At 38.4% G+C, this 11,987-nt stretch overlaps 1 protein-coding gene and 4 non-coding genes across 5 annotated transcripts in view; 4 read left to right on the forward strand and 1 right to left on the reverse strand.

Moving 5' to 3' along the window:
• itsn1 (intersectin 1 (SH3 domain protein)) overlaps positions 1–6,724 on the reverse strand; it is an 88,307-nt gene extending 81,583 nt beyond the window's left edge. Inside the window, 1 exon segment of the mRNA XM_034135860.1 lies at positions 6,567–6,724. The gene's annotated coding sequence lies outside the window, so the exon portion shown is untranslated.
• A 543-nt stretch (positions 6,725–7,267) lies between these two features.
• On the forward strand, positions 7,268–7,324 carry LOC117487278. Its single transcript, XR_004556364.1, has one exon. It is a non-coding gene; the product is annotated as a U7 small nuclear RNA (small nuclear RNA).
• Positions 7,325–8,704: 1,380 nt separating this feature from the next.
• On the forward strand, positions 8,705–8,762 carry LOC117487276. Its single transcript, XR_004556362.1, has one exon. It is a non-coding gene; the product is annotated as a U7 small nuclear RNA (small nuclear RNA).
• Positions 8,763–10,942: 2,180 nt separating this feature from the next.
• Positions 10,943–11,000, forward strand: LOC117487279. Its single transcript, XR_004556365.1, has one exon. It is a non-coding gene; the product is annotated as a U7 small nuclear RNA (small nuclear RNA).
• Positions 11,001–11,660: 660 nt separating this feature from the next.
• On the forward strand, positions 11,661–11,718 carry LOC117487277. Its single transcript, XR_004556363.1, has one exon. It is a non-coding gene; the product is annotated as a U7 small nuclear RNA (small nuclear RNA).
• The last annotated feature ends 269 nt before the right edge of the window (positions 11,719–11,987 follow it).

Here is an 11,987-nt window from a genome sequence, read left to right on the forward strand (position 1 = left end):
AGCCTTATATTCTGGATTGTCCATTCAAGATAAAAGTGTTGTGTTTCAATGTATATGTTCAGTCAGTCTTGTTGACTTCTGTCTCAGTTGTTCATTGTCTTCTGTGTATCTCTGAACATGCTGCTTTCAACCGGAGGAGAATAAAAAATACTTATTTTGGATGCTGCAGAAAGCACACAATTGACATTCAAATAGTGAGGATGATTGACTCTTAGATCCCGTCCACACGGACACGAAACGCGTTGTATCCGCTATACAGTTCTCTATCGTATGGATGGTCGTTCACACAAGGCCGTAACGGAACCGCAGTAACGGGTCCCAAGGTGGATAGATCTGCGGACGAAACGCTCTGGGGGGCCAAACGGCTCAGTGTCTACGCCCTATACGATCATTTCCTGATAACGATGAAGCCATAGCCCCGCCTCTCCCCACCTCTGCTGCTCACTGCTGTAGCATGGTCAGTAGCTACTGCTACTGACCATGCTACAGATGTTAGTGCAACATCTACAGCTCCTCTACCACAACCATCAGCAACAAGTGGACATGGAGAACTACATGTTGCTAAATCCACCGCAGAGCATAAACAGAAGGGCAACCATGGCAACCATGCTCAGGGGGTCTTCTTTGCTGCTTTTGGTGTATTTTGTGGCGGAAGTACAGCACCACTTACAGGCCTGGCATATGTACTACAGCGTCTCCAGCGGGTCGAGCGGTCTCGTGTGAACGGACACGTTTCTTGAGCCGATACCGTGTGGACGGAAGACTTTTTTTATATTGAATTCGGTTAGTCTCCGTGTAGATGTAGCCTTATGGCGCAGTTCCACTACAGCGCGGAGCTCGCTTTAAGCGTGCCGTGTCGTGCCGTGCCCGTTTTTGGTTGCGCTTCCACTAGGCCTAGTTCCGGCCCGGGGCCACTTTTTCACGTCTTTTCTGGCCCGAGAAAATTGTGGTTCTATCGAGGCCAACAAACAGGGCTGAGTCGGGCTGAGTATGCTAAACTAGAGAGAGGAGCGCTGGCAAGGGGGCTACAACTACAACAAGATGGACATATTTGACCGTGATTTAATTGTAATACACGTTTCAAAATGATGCCGAAGTAACAACATACTGATACCGGTTAGTAAAAACCATGAATTAATGCTTTGTCAAGTCTGCAGACAGACGGCAGGCGAAAAACCTTTTAAAATACGTGTTTTTCTAGATGGAGATTGGCTAAGCTAACGCAGTATATGCTCCGACCGTCCACACTCACAACAACGGCCTATACAGACATAAATAAAGCAGCGACTGTATTCACCATGACACAGGCAGTCTGTGGTTTGTACTTGTTTAACTTTTGTCGAGTTTCTGAACATATATGAGGAGCTGTGAGCTCTGAGTGCTAACAGCTGTGTTGTGTTTCTGGAGTTCTCATTGAAGATGACGTCACGGCTCCGCCTACACTGCGTTACTATAGTAACTACCCCAGTTCCTAAACTGTAATGGAAGCGCAGCATGAAGTGAGTCGGCCCTGTTAAGGCCAAGCCGTACCGAGCCGTACCGAGCGTGGCCGAGGCCGACCGTGTAGTGGAAATGTGCCATAAGATCTATTGTGAGTCTAGTTTGAAAAATTCAGCATCAATACACAACACCTCTTATGGCGCGTTTCCACTACAGCGCGGAGCACGGTTTAAGAGGGCTGTGACGTCAGCGGCCCGTTTTTGGTTGCGTTTCCACTTGGCCTAGTACCGGCCGGCGGGTCCTAATTCACAGTTTTTCTGGCCTCATAAAATCGTGGGTCTAGGGCCAGAGACAACGAGGCTGAGTCGGGCTGAGTATGCTAAACTAGAGAGAGAATCGCTGGCAAGGGGGCTACAACTACAACAAGATGGACATATTTGACCGTGATTTAATTGTAATACACGTTTCAAAATGATGCCGAAGTAACAACATACTGATACCGGTTAGTAAAAACCATGAATTAATGCTTTGACAAGTCTGCAGACAGACGGCAGGCGAAAAACCTTTTAAAATGCGTGTTTTCTAGATGGAGATTGGCTAAGCTAACGCAGTATATGCTCCGACCGTCCACACTCACAACAACGGCCTATACAGACATAAATAAAGCAGCGACTGTATTCGCCATGACACAGGCAGTCTGTGGTTTGTACTTGTTTAACTTTTGTCTAGTTTCTGAACAGATATGAGGAGCTGTGAGCTCTGAGTGCTAACAGCTAACGGCTGTGTTGTTTTTCTGGGGTTCTCATTGAAGATCACGTCACGGCTCCGCCTACACTGCGTTACTATAGATACTACCCCAGTTCCTAAACTGTAATGGAAATGTGCCATAAAGTGAGCCAGTCCTAACGAGGCCTAGCCATACCGAGCGAGGCCGTGTAGTGGAAATGCGCCATTAGTCTGCAAATATAAAATAGATCAAAATAGTTGCACAATTTAAGCTGAAAAAGGAACGCCTTGTTGAATCCAAACTAACCCTAAAGCAAGAGACCAAACTAAAACTAAAATAATTTGCCTACCATTTTCATCCCATTTACATATAGTTAATATGAAAAGTAATACATTTGAGATGGATCAAAGATTCATCCTGTGATCAATCCATATCACACTGGGTTAATACTGAAACCAATCACCTTTATCAGGAGAGAAAAATGAATAATAATCCCAAAGATGTATTTAAGAGCAGAACACTAGACGGAAATTGAAATGATCTTAAATCCACAATGCCTGATTCGTCTTAGATGTTTTAATCTCTTCATCCATTGCTTAAAAGGGAAGATGATAAATATGTCTGTCTCTCTGCTATCAGCCACGTGGCTTTACTGCACAGAATCATGACGTCATTTTAAGAGAGTTGAGCATGATGTCTGCAGGGATAAGAAAATAAGGTTACACCAAATGTTAAAATGGGTGCAGAATTGTAGGAAACATCACTAAATAACTGCAGAAATTATGATATCGATGAGTGGATAGGCAGGAACAAATATTTTTCGATTTAGAAAGTAAAATGTGAAGGTTTTCATGGAGGTTTTCACCACCTAATGATAACATTTCCTTTAAGACTGTGCTAAATTCTGAAGGGTATTCCTAATTCTTCTCATGTTGTATGACTCACACATCAATGGATTAATTGGGAAATGTATTTACATTAAAGTAAGAACTAATTTAATGAAATTGTGACTGCATTTTGTGTTCATATGTAACAATAATGACGTTGATTGGCATTAGTGTGTAACAGCTTTACAAGCTGTTACACACCAAGCCGATTATCGGCGTCGATAGATGTCGGCCGTCGATGAGCGTCGTGTCGCCCTACTCAGATTGGTGTGTACTGTAGGGCTGTGCGATTATGGCAAAAATCATAATCACGATTATTTTGGTCAATAATTGATATCACGATTATTAAATACGATTATTCATTGACTTTGAAAACATCCATTTATTGAACTTTAAAACAAATACAAATAATAATTTGAACAGTATATTTTTAACTGTTGATTACCCTGAACGTATAATTCAACTGAAAAACCAATACAAAAATAAATGATATAAAAATAATAAATACCAATAAACAAGATCAACAAATATTTTTGGAGCACACTTCAACAAGCTACTAAACATATATAAATATGATAAATAAAATAAATTAGATCAAATATGTCACAACCTAGCAAAGCAAAATAATAGTTTTTTTCGATTATGTTGTTTTCGTAATTGTGGCAGGCCAAAATCGTAATTGCGATTAAAATACGATTAATTGCACAGCCCTAGTGTCCCGCACCGTTGTGTCTTTTCGGCCGTGCCGACACCTTCTGCTGCCGATTCGACTTGTTGAATCGAGAGGCCGTCGGCCAAAGAAATCACTCTGATTGGCTGTTCAGCTAGCGAATCAGTACACGGAAGTGAGGGACCCAAACAAACTATTAAGAAGGCAAATCTGAGATTTCATTTAACTCCAGCTCTCGACACAGGTTCGGGAAAGCCCCATGAGCTTCTCGCTGTAGAGTGAAAATGGAACACACACGCTATTTGTTGTTTGTTTATATCACGCAGTCTGTTCTTCTTCTCTCGGTTATCACGCAGTCTGTCTTCCGGTTGTTGCCTCTTTTGAATGACGAATACACACTACCGCCGCCTGCTGGTAAGGAGAGTTATTGCCACTCACGCATGCGCAGTTCGTACGTGCTACTTGGCCGTCGGCTGAAGTCTTTGCGGTGTGTTCCAGTGCGACACATGGCCAAGATGCAGGAGACGCGAGGCGACGTTCCGTCGGGACGTGTTCTTTGGTGTCAGTTTGGTGTGTAAGAAGCTTTAGGTTCCTCACAATCACACCCACACAACACATGCATTAGCTTTTAACACACACCCTCTGCTTCAAGAAACACACACCCACTGCCTCATAAAACACACACCCTCTTCCTCAGAAAACACACTTCCCAGCCTCCCTCTTTCTCACTCACACACTAAAGAAACTCTGACTCTGAACACACCCTCTGACACCAACCATAAAGCCTGCGTCTCTCTCTCCAAACACGTTCTTATCACACCAATGTCAAGTGGCGAGGCATGAGATGTGACACACACACACACACCCAGCTCCACCCAAATCACTCCATCCTCCCCTCTGCCTTTCCCATTAGTAAAGACTGATACCCTTGGGTGGTTAAGAGCTTAACTTAAGCACAGCACAGGGACTGTTTATGGTCATGATGAAGTGTTTGTTAAAATACTACAAGGAAAACGTCAATACAACGTATGCTTCAAGTGGCTTTTTGTTTAACCCTGAAAAGGTCTGCAGAAAAACACATTATCTATTTATGAGAAGTTGTATTTCGACATGTTTATATTCCACATCTATCTATCTATAAGTTAGTAGGGGAAACAAAGTAATTGCAATTATTTTTGACTGATATATTCTCACCATTAATCAAGGAACTGTTTCTAAATTATCTGAACGCTTTGCAGAGCGAAGGGCGTGCCGTGTAAGCACTTCCACATTTTGCTGGACTTATGCAGGGTTGGGTGTGTTTTCTTAAAGGAGTTGCTCATGAAAAGCAGACATAGCATGATGCAAGTATGACAAACAACAAATAGTGAATCAATGTGGGCGCTGGAGCATAGCATAACTGAGTATTTTAATCAACATGGAAGTAATTTAGCACCACCGATTTTTGGAGAGGGGTTATATGAGGTGGATGAGTAGCAAAACATATCTTAGCCACCAAAACAAAATCTTGCTTTCTTTAGAATAGTTTCACTGCTTTACTCTTGCCATCAGACAGCCCTTTTCAACAGACGACTGAATCTGTTATCTCCATTATGCCTCTCTTCAAAGACACCAGACTCCATTGAAGAACGCTGTGATTTTATCTTGCAGAACAGCAACGATGTATGAGTTTGTTTATGTTACCGTGTGACTTTGGTGAATGTGAAACAACCATTTAAAACAAGATCACACAGGAACAGGAACCATTACGTATTCCTGCTCTCAGGGTGCTTCTACTTCTACTTACGTACAATATCTAAGTACTTGTTCCACCTCTGTTGTTTTGACTGGATCCAGATGGACAGCTGTGTGTGACTAACATCAGTTTTAATGTTAGCAAATGTTAGTAGAGTAACACCTCCACCCATGAAAGCTGGTATCTGTCCCAACACTGTCAGTAACTTTGTTTCATCATCTTTCTCTCAACTGGCGAGACTAACCAAAAGTAGAAGTTGTAGTTTACAGGATATATTTACTTTTAATTTCAAGATACGGTACACCATTTTTTAAATATACAGTACACTATGGTTATATGTTCAGTAGATTAATATATTATTATTCTACTTTATTTGGTATATTTTATGATGTTTAGATACTCCTCTCAATGTAGTTTTTATTTCACTGAGCATATGTATATATTGTTTTTTGAACTATGTACCTATCTTTCTCCCTCTCCATAAGTGTGAACAATTTGCACAACAACCACCTTGCACATCTGTCATTTAAATACTATGTCTCTGCTACTGTAGAATACATCTATATTTATGTTGCTGCAGTATTTCAGTCTTTTATAGTACATTTTGATTCATCCTGAATATTTGATATTGTTTATTATGTGTGATATGTATTTACTACTGTAGATATGTGTATATTTGCTGTTTATTCTTAATTGTACTTGTTACCACTCTTTACACATTGTAATGCCTTAACACACTGCTGCTGTAACAATAGCATTTTTACAATTTGGGATGAATAAAGTATCTATTTATCTATCATCTATCTTAACCTCAGCTCACAGTGCAGAAAGATGCAGTGATTTAACATTAGCATTCTGGCTAACTGTTAGTAGCACCTAGATGTCATCGTCTTCAGATGCCTCTCACCCTGGTGCTGTTAAACTAACCGATATAAAGCACTTCCAAGACAGGTTGATATCCCAGTTAGAGGCTGACATTATAGCACGCTAACCCGGGTTAAAAATGACCAACTAGCCGCGCTAACGTTCACATCACTGCAGCTAGCAAGCTAAAGCTAACCAGTGAGAAGCTAACGTCAGGGACATTCTTCCACACAACACACTTACCTCATAGTTCAGTTTCCATGGTGAAATACGGGATAAAGTAGCTCGTTTTCGCGTTTATGTGACCATATGATTCGGTATCTCCTCCCAAATTGTGTCGGTTTATCCACAAAAACCCTCTCCCGTATGGTTCCGAAATCCCGACCGACTGAGGGACAGCTGGAAAATGGGGTAACGCTTCTGACGTATCGCGATAGTTCGTAGTAAGTGCATAGTTTAGGTGTAACATCGCGAGAGTTGTCTGAATCTCAGGGACGCTGTGGAGTAAAAAAGGATTAGTAGCGCTCTCCTGCCGGCTGCTGTTTATTAGGAATAAATCCTGGTTTTAGGTTTAATCTCGTATGGCATAAAATGGAAAATACTCATGTAGAGTGCAAGCAGCTCAAAATTGTACTTAAGTAGTACTTGAGTGAATCTACTCAGTTGCTTCCACCTTTGTGTGTTTAATACAAGTGGGGGAAGTCGTGTGTCCAGTAGTTATCAAAATAAAGAAATATCTTCACATGTAAGTTTTGTATATCATCATGTTAAATACCTTTCTGTTTTTAACTGTTGACCTTTGAGGAGTTTGAAGTGATTTACATACAGTACATTTTGTGATGTTGTGTTGTTTGTTGTGTTACAGTGAGTGGTTACAACATCACACCATAACAGAAGGGTATAGATTTGTTGTCCCAGTACCGTCAGACGTCGATATTAACAGCAGGAATCAAAGCTTTTTAGATATTTCTCTAGCAGGTTTCTCTTAAAGAGAAGCCCCCACATGTTGTCAAAAGAAAATAACAAATCTGTGTGTAAGGAATACCTTCACTAGATCATTATAGCCTGATTTAAGCCTTGTACATGTAATATTAGTTTAGTAGCACTGATGCAAAATATCTGTACTGTAAGTCGTATTTAATTGTAGGTTATTTTTACAATTCTTTCAAAGGCTGTTAAATAGTCAACTTTAGCAAGCTTAAACAGATCACAAAAGAATACCATGAAAAATGCTTTAATTTAAAGGAAAATATCACAGATAGATTAGCATTTAAAAAAAAGTTGTACATGTTAACTGAACTTATTTTTTGGATATAAACCATTTTCAGACAAAAGAGAAACCCCCATATATTGTCAAAAATAAAACGACTCAATCTGCAGCATGGACTTTATTATTTTAGAATAACATGAAGTGCAGAAGTATTATCAGCTACATATAAAAGCTGAGGTGGGAGAAGTACTTATATTTTGTACTTGAGTAAAAGTAGAAGTACTCAGATCTTGTACTTGAGTAAAAGTAGAAGTACTCAGATCTTGTACTTGAGTAAAAGTAGAAGTACTCAGATCTTGTACTTGAGTAAAAGTAGAAGTACTCAGATCTTGTACTGGAGTAAAAGTAGAAGTACTCAGATCTTGTACTTGAGTAAAAGTAGAAGTACTCAGATCTTGTACTTGAGTAAAAGTAGAAGTACCAGAGTGTAGGAATACTCTGTTTCAGTAAAAGTCCTGCATTCAAAATGTTCCTCAAGTAAAAGTAGGAAAGTGTTATCATCAAAATGTACTTAAAGTACCAAAAGTAAAATAGTCATGCTGCAGATTGGTCCATTTCAGAATAATATATATGATATGTTTTATAATGATTGATCATGAAAGTGTTCTCAAAGCTGGTAAAGGTGCAGCTAGTTTGAATGACTTTGTATACTGCAGGGTAGCTTGTGAATTTACTCCAGGTGGAACTAAAGTCTGATTGAACACTTGATTATATTTCACATCATTCATCCAGATCTGTAAAGTAACTAAAGGTATTAAATAAATGTAGTGGAGGAAAAGTACATGATGTACCTCTGAATTGTAGTCGAGTAGTAGTACAAAGTAGCATAAAATGGAAATACTCAAGTTTCAGTGGGAGACATTGTGTGTCCAGTCGTACAACTTTATCAAAATAAAGAAATATTTGCACGTGTGAGTTTTGTATTCTACTAATTCCCTTTCTGTTTTTAACTGTTGACGTTTGAGGAGTTTGAAGAAATATAGGCCTACATACAGTACATTTTGTGATTTTGTGTTGTTTGTTGTATTACAATGAGTGGTTACAACATCACACCATAACAAGAAGGTGTATATTTGTTGTACCAGTACTGTCAGACGTCCAGTCTATCAGTAGGAATTTAAAGCTTTTTAGATATTTCTCTAGCAGGTTTCTCTTAAAGAGAAGCCCCCACATGTTGTCAAAAGAAAATAACAAATCTATGTGTAAGGAATACCTTCACTAGATCATTATAGCCTGATTTAAGCCTTGTACATGTAATATTAGTTTAGTAGCACTGATGCAAAATATCTGTACTGTAAGTCGTATTTAATTGTAGGTTATTTTTACAATTCTTTCAAAGGCTGTTAAATAGTCAACTTTAGCAAGCTTAAACAGATCACAAAAGAATACCATGAAAAATGCTTTAATTTAAAGGAAAATATCACAGATAGATTAGCATTTTAAAAAAAGTTGAACATGTTAACTGAACTTATTTTTTGGATATAAACCATTTTCAGACAAAAGAGAAACCCCCATATATTGTCAAAAATAAAACGACTCAATCTGCAGCATGGACTTTATTATTTTAGAATAACATGAAGTGCAGAAGTATTATCAGCTACATATAAAAGCTGAGATGGGAGAAGTACTCAGATCGTGTACTTGAGTAAAAGTAGAAGTACTCAGATCTTGTACTTGAGTAAAAGTAGAAGTACTCAGATCTTGTACTTGAGTAAAAGTAGAAGTACTCAGATCTTGTACTTGAGTAAAAGTAGAAGTACTCAGATCTTGTACTTGAGTAAAAGTAGAAGTACTCAGATCTTGTACTTGAGTAAAAGTAGAAGTACCAGAGTGTAGGAATACTCTGTTTCAGTAAAAGTCCTGCATTCAAAATGTTCCTTAAGTAAAAGTAGGAAAGTGTTATCATCAAAATGTACTTAAAGTACCAAAAGTAAAATAGTCATGCTGCAGATTGGTCCATTTCAGAATAATATATATGATATGTTTTACAATGATTGATCATGAAGTAAAAAGATATGATTCTACACTGTATTGAAGTAAACATGTATTATTTTGAATTGTATTTTAGTGAACATGTATTGTTTGAACTGTTTTATGTAATCACAACTCACTGATCCAGAGATTCTGTTTTCACAACACACACCAACTTGGCCTGTATCACCCCTAAAAGCCAGATGTTGGTTTTAAGTCGTTAAAGACATCGTTAAATAGGTGAAGGAAAGTTTAAATGTCTGAAAAGGGATACTTTATGGGGGAGGCCCCATGGGAAGGGAATGTGAGGTAGATAGGGTGGAGATAAACGTTGACTTTTGACCTGGTGTAACTTAGGATCTCACGTGCTGGTCAGACCTCTGATTGAACCCGGCCAGAAGCGAATCCAGCCAGTCAGGACACTTGGGGGAGGTGGTCAGCTTACACAGCTCCTCCTCACGGAACTCTGATTCGCTTGGGAGGAAAATGGGAAGGAAGAGTCGAGAAATCTCCGCCCCAAAAATAGATATGAATACTGATGCTTTTGTATGTAAAAATGTTTTTTGGTTTGGTGAGTTGGTTGGTCCTGATATCTGTGTCCGCATCGCATCACAAACCTGAAGTCCAATTTCTTTTTGGTTTGATGAGTTTGATGGTCCTGACACCTTTATCCGCATCGCATCACAAATCTGAAGTCCGGAGTACTCTGTATAACTTGTATACTTGTTCTATTTCCTACCAGTAAACTCAGATAATTGTTATGACTTTTGATTCCGGTGTTTTCAATTCCTTTCTTAATTTAATAGAGATCCAGCCTCATCCAACGAACGGCGCGTAGCAGAGGTGTTCTGCTCCAACAATCATTAAAGTGTTCTCAAAGCTGGTGAAGGTGCAGCTAGTTTGAATGACTTTGTATACTGCAGGGTAGCTTGTGAATTTACTCCAGGTGGAACTAAAGTCTGATTGAACACTTGATTATATTTCACATCATTCATCCAGATCTGTAAAGTAACTAAAGGTATTAAATAAATGTAGTGGAGGAAAAGTACATGATGTACCTCTGAATTGTAGTCGAGTAGTAGTACAAAGTAGCATAAAATGGAAATACTCAAGTTTCAGTGGGAGACATTGTGTGTCCAGTAGTACAACTTTATCAAAATAAAGAAATATTTGCACGTGTGAGTTTTGTATTCTACTAATTCCCTTTCTGTTTTTAACTGTTGACGTTTGAGGAGTTTGAAGAAATATAGGCCTACATACAGTACATTTTGTGATTTTGTGTTGTTTGTTGTATTACAATGAGTGGTTACAACATCACACCATAACAAGAAGGTGTATATTTGTTGTACCAGTACTGTCAGACGTCCAGTCTATCAGTAGGAATTTAAAGCTTTTTAGATATTTCTCTAGCAGGTTTCTCTTAAAGAGATGCCCCCACATGTTGTCAAAAGAAAATAACAAATCTATGTGTAAGGAATACCTTCACTAGATCATTATAGCCTGATTTAAGCCTTGGACATGTAATATTAGTTTAGTAGCACTGATGCAAAATATCTGTACTGTAAATCGTATTTAATTGTAGGTTATTTTTACAATTCTTTCAAAGGCTGTTAAATAGTCAACTTTAGCAAGCTTAAACAGATCACAAAAGAATACCATGAAAAATGCTTTAATTTAAAGGAAAATATCACAGATAGATTAACATTTAAAAAAAAGTTGAACATGTTAACTGAACTTATTTTTTGGATATAAACCATTTTCAGACAAAAGAGAAACCCCCATATATTGTCAAAAATAAAACGACTCAATCTGCAGCATGGACTTTATTATTTTAGAATAACATGAAGTGCAGCAGTATTATCAGCTACATATAAAAGCTGAGGTGGGAGAAGTACTCAGATCTTGTACTTGAGTAAAAGTAGAAGTACTCAGATCTTGTACTTGAGTAAAAGTAGAAGTACTCAGATCTTGTACTTGAGTAAAAGTAGAAGTACTCAGATCTTGTACTGGAGTAAAAGTAGAAGTACTCAGATCGTGTACTTGAGTAAAAGTAGAAGTACTCAGATCTTGTACTGTCAGACGTCCAGTCTATCAGTAGGAATTTAAAGCTTTTTAGATATTTCTCTAGCAGGTTTCTCTTAAAGAGAAGCCCCCACATGTTGTCAAAAGAAAATAACCACCATACAAATATGGATGAATTCAACCAGATTAAGATAACCTGATTTAAGCATAGTATACGTAATACTCATTTAGTAACACTGATTCAAAATATCTGTAAGTAGTGTTTTACTGTAGGTTATTTTTTTTATTCTTTCAAAGGCTGTTCAAAAGTCAACTTTAGCAAACTTAACAGATCACAATAGAATACCATGACAAAGCCTATCATTCAAAGGAATATATCACAGATAAATATTTTTGGATAG

The sequence above is a fragment of the Trematomus bernacchii genome, unplaced genomic scaffold, assembly GCF_902827165.1.
Source record: "Trematomus bernacchii unplaced genomic scaffold, fTreBer1.1, whole genome shotgun sequence".
Lineage (NCBI taxonomy): Eukaryota > Metazoa > Chordata > Actinopteri > Perciformes > Nototheniidae > Trematomus > Trematomus bernacchii.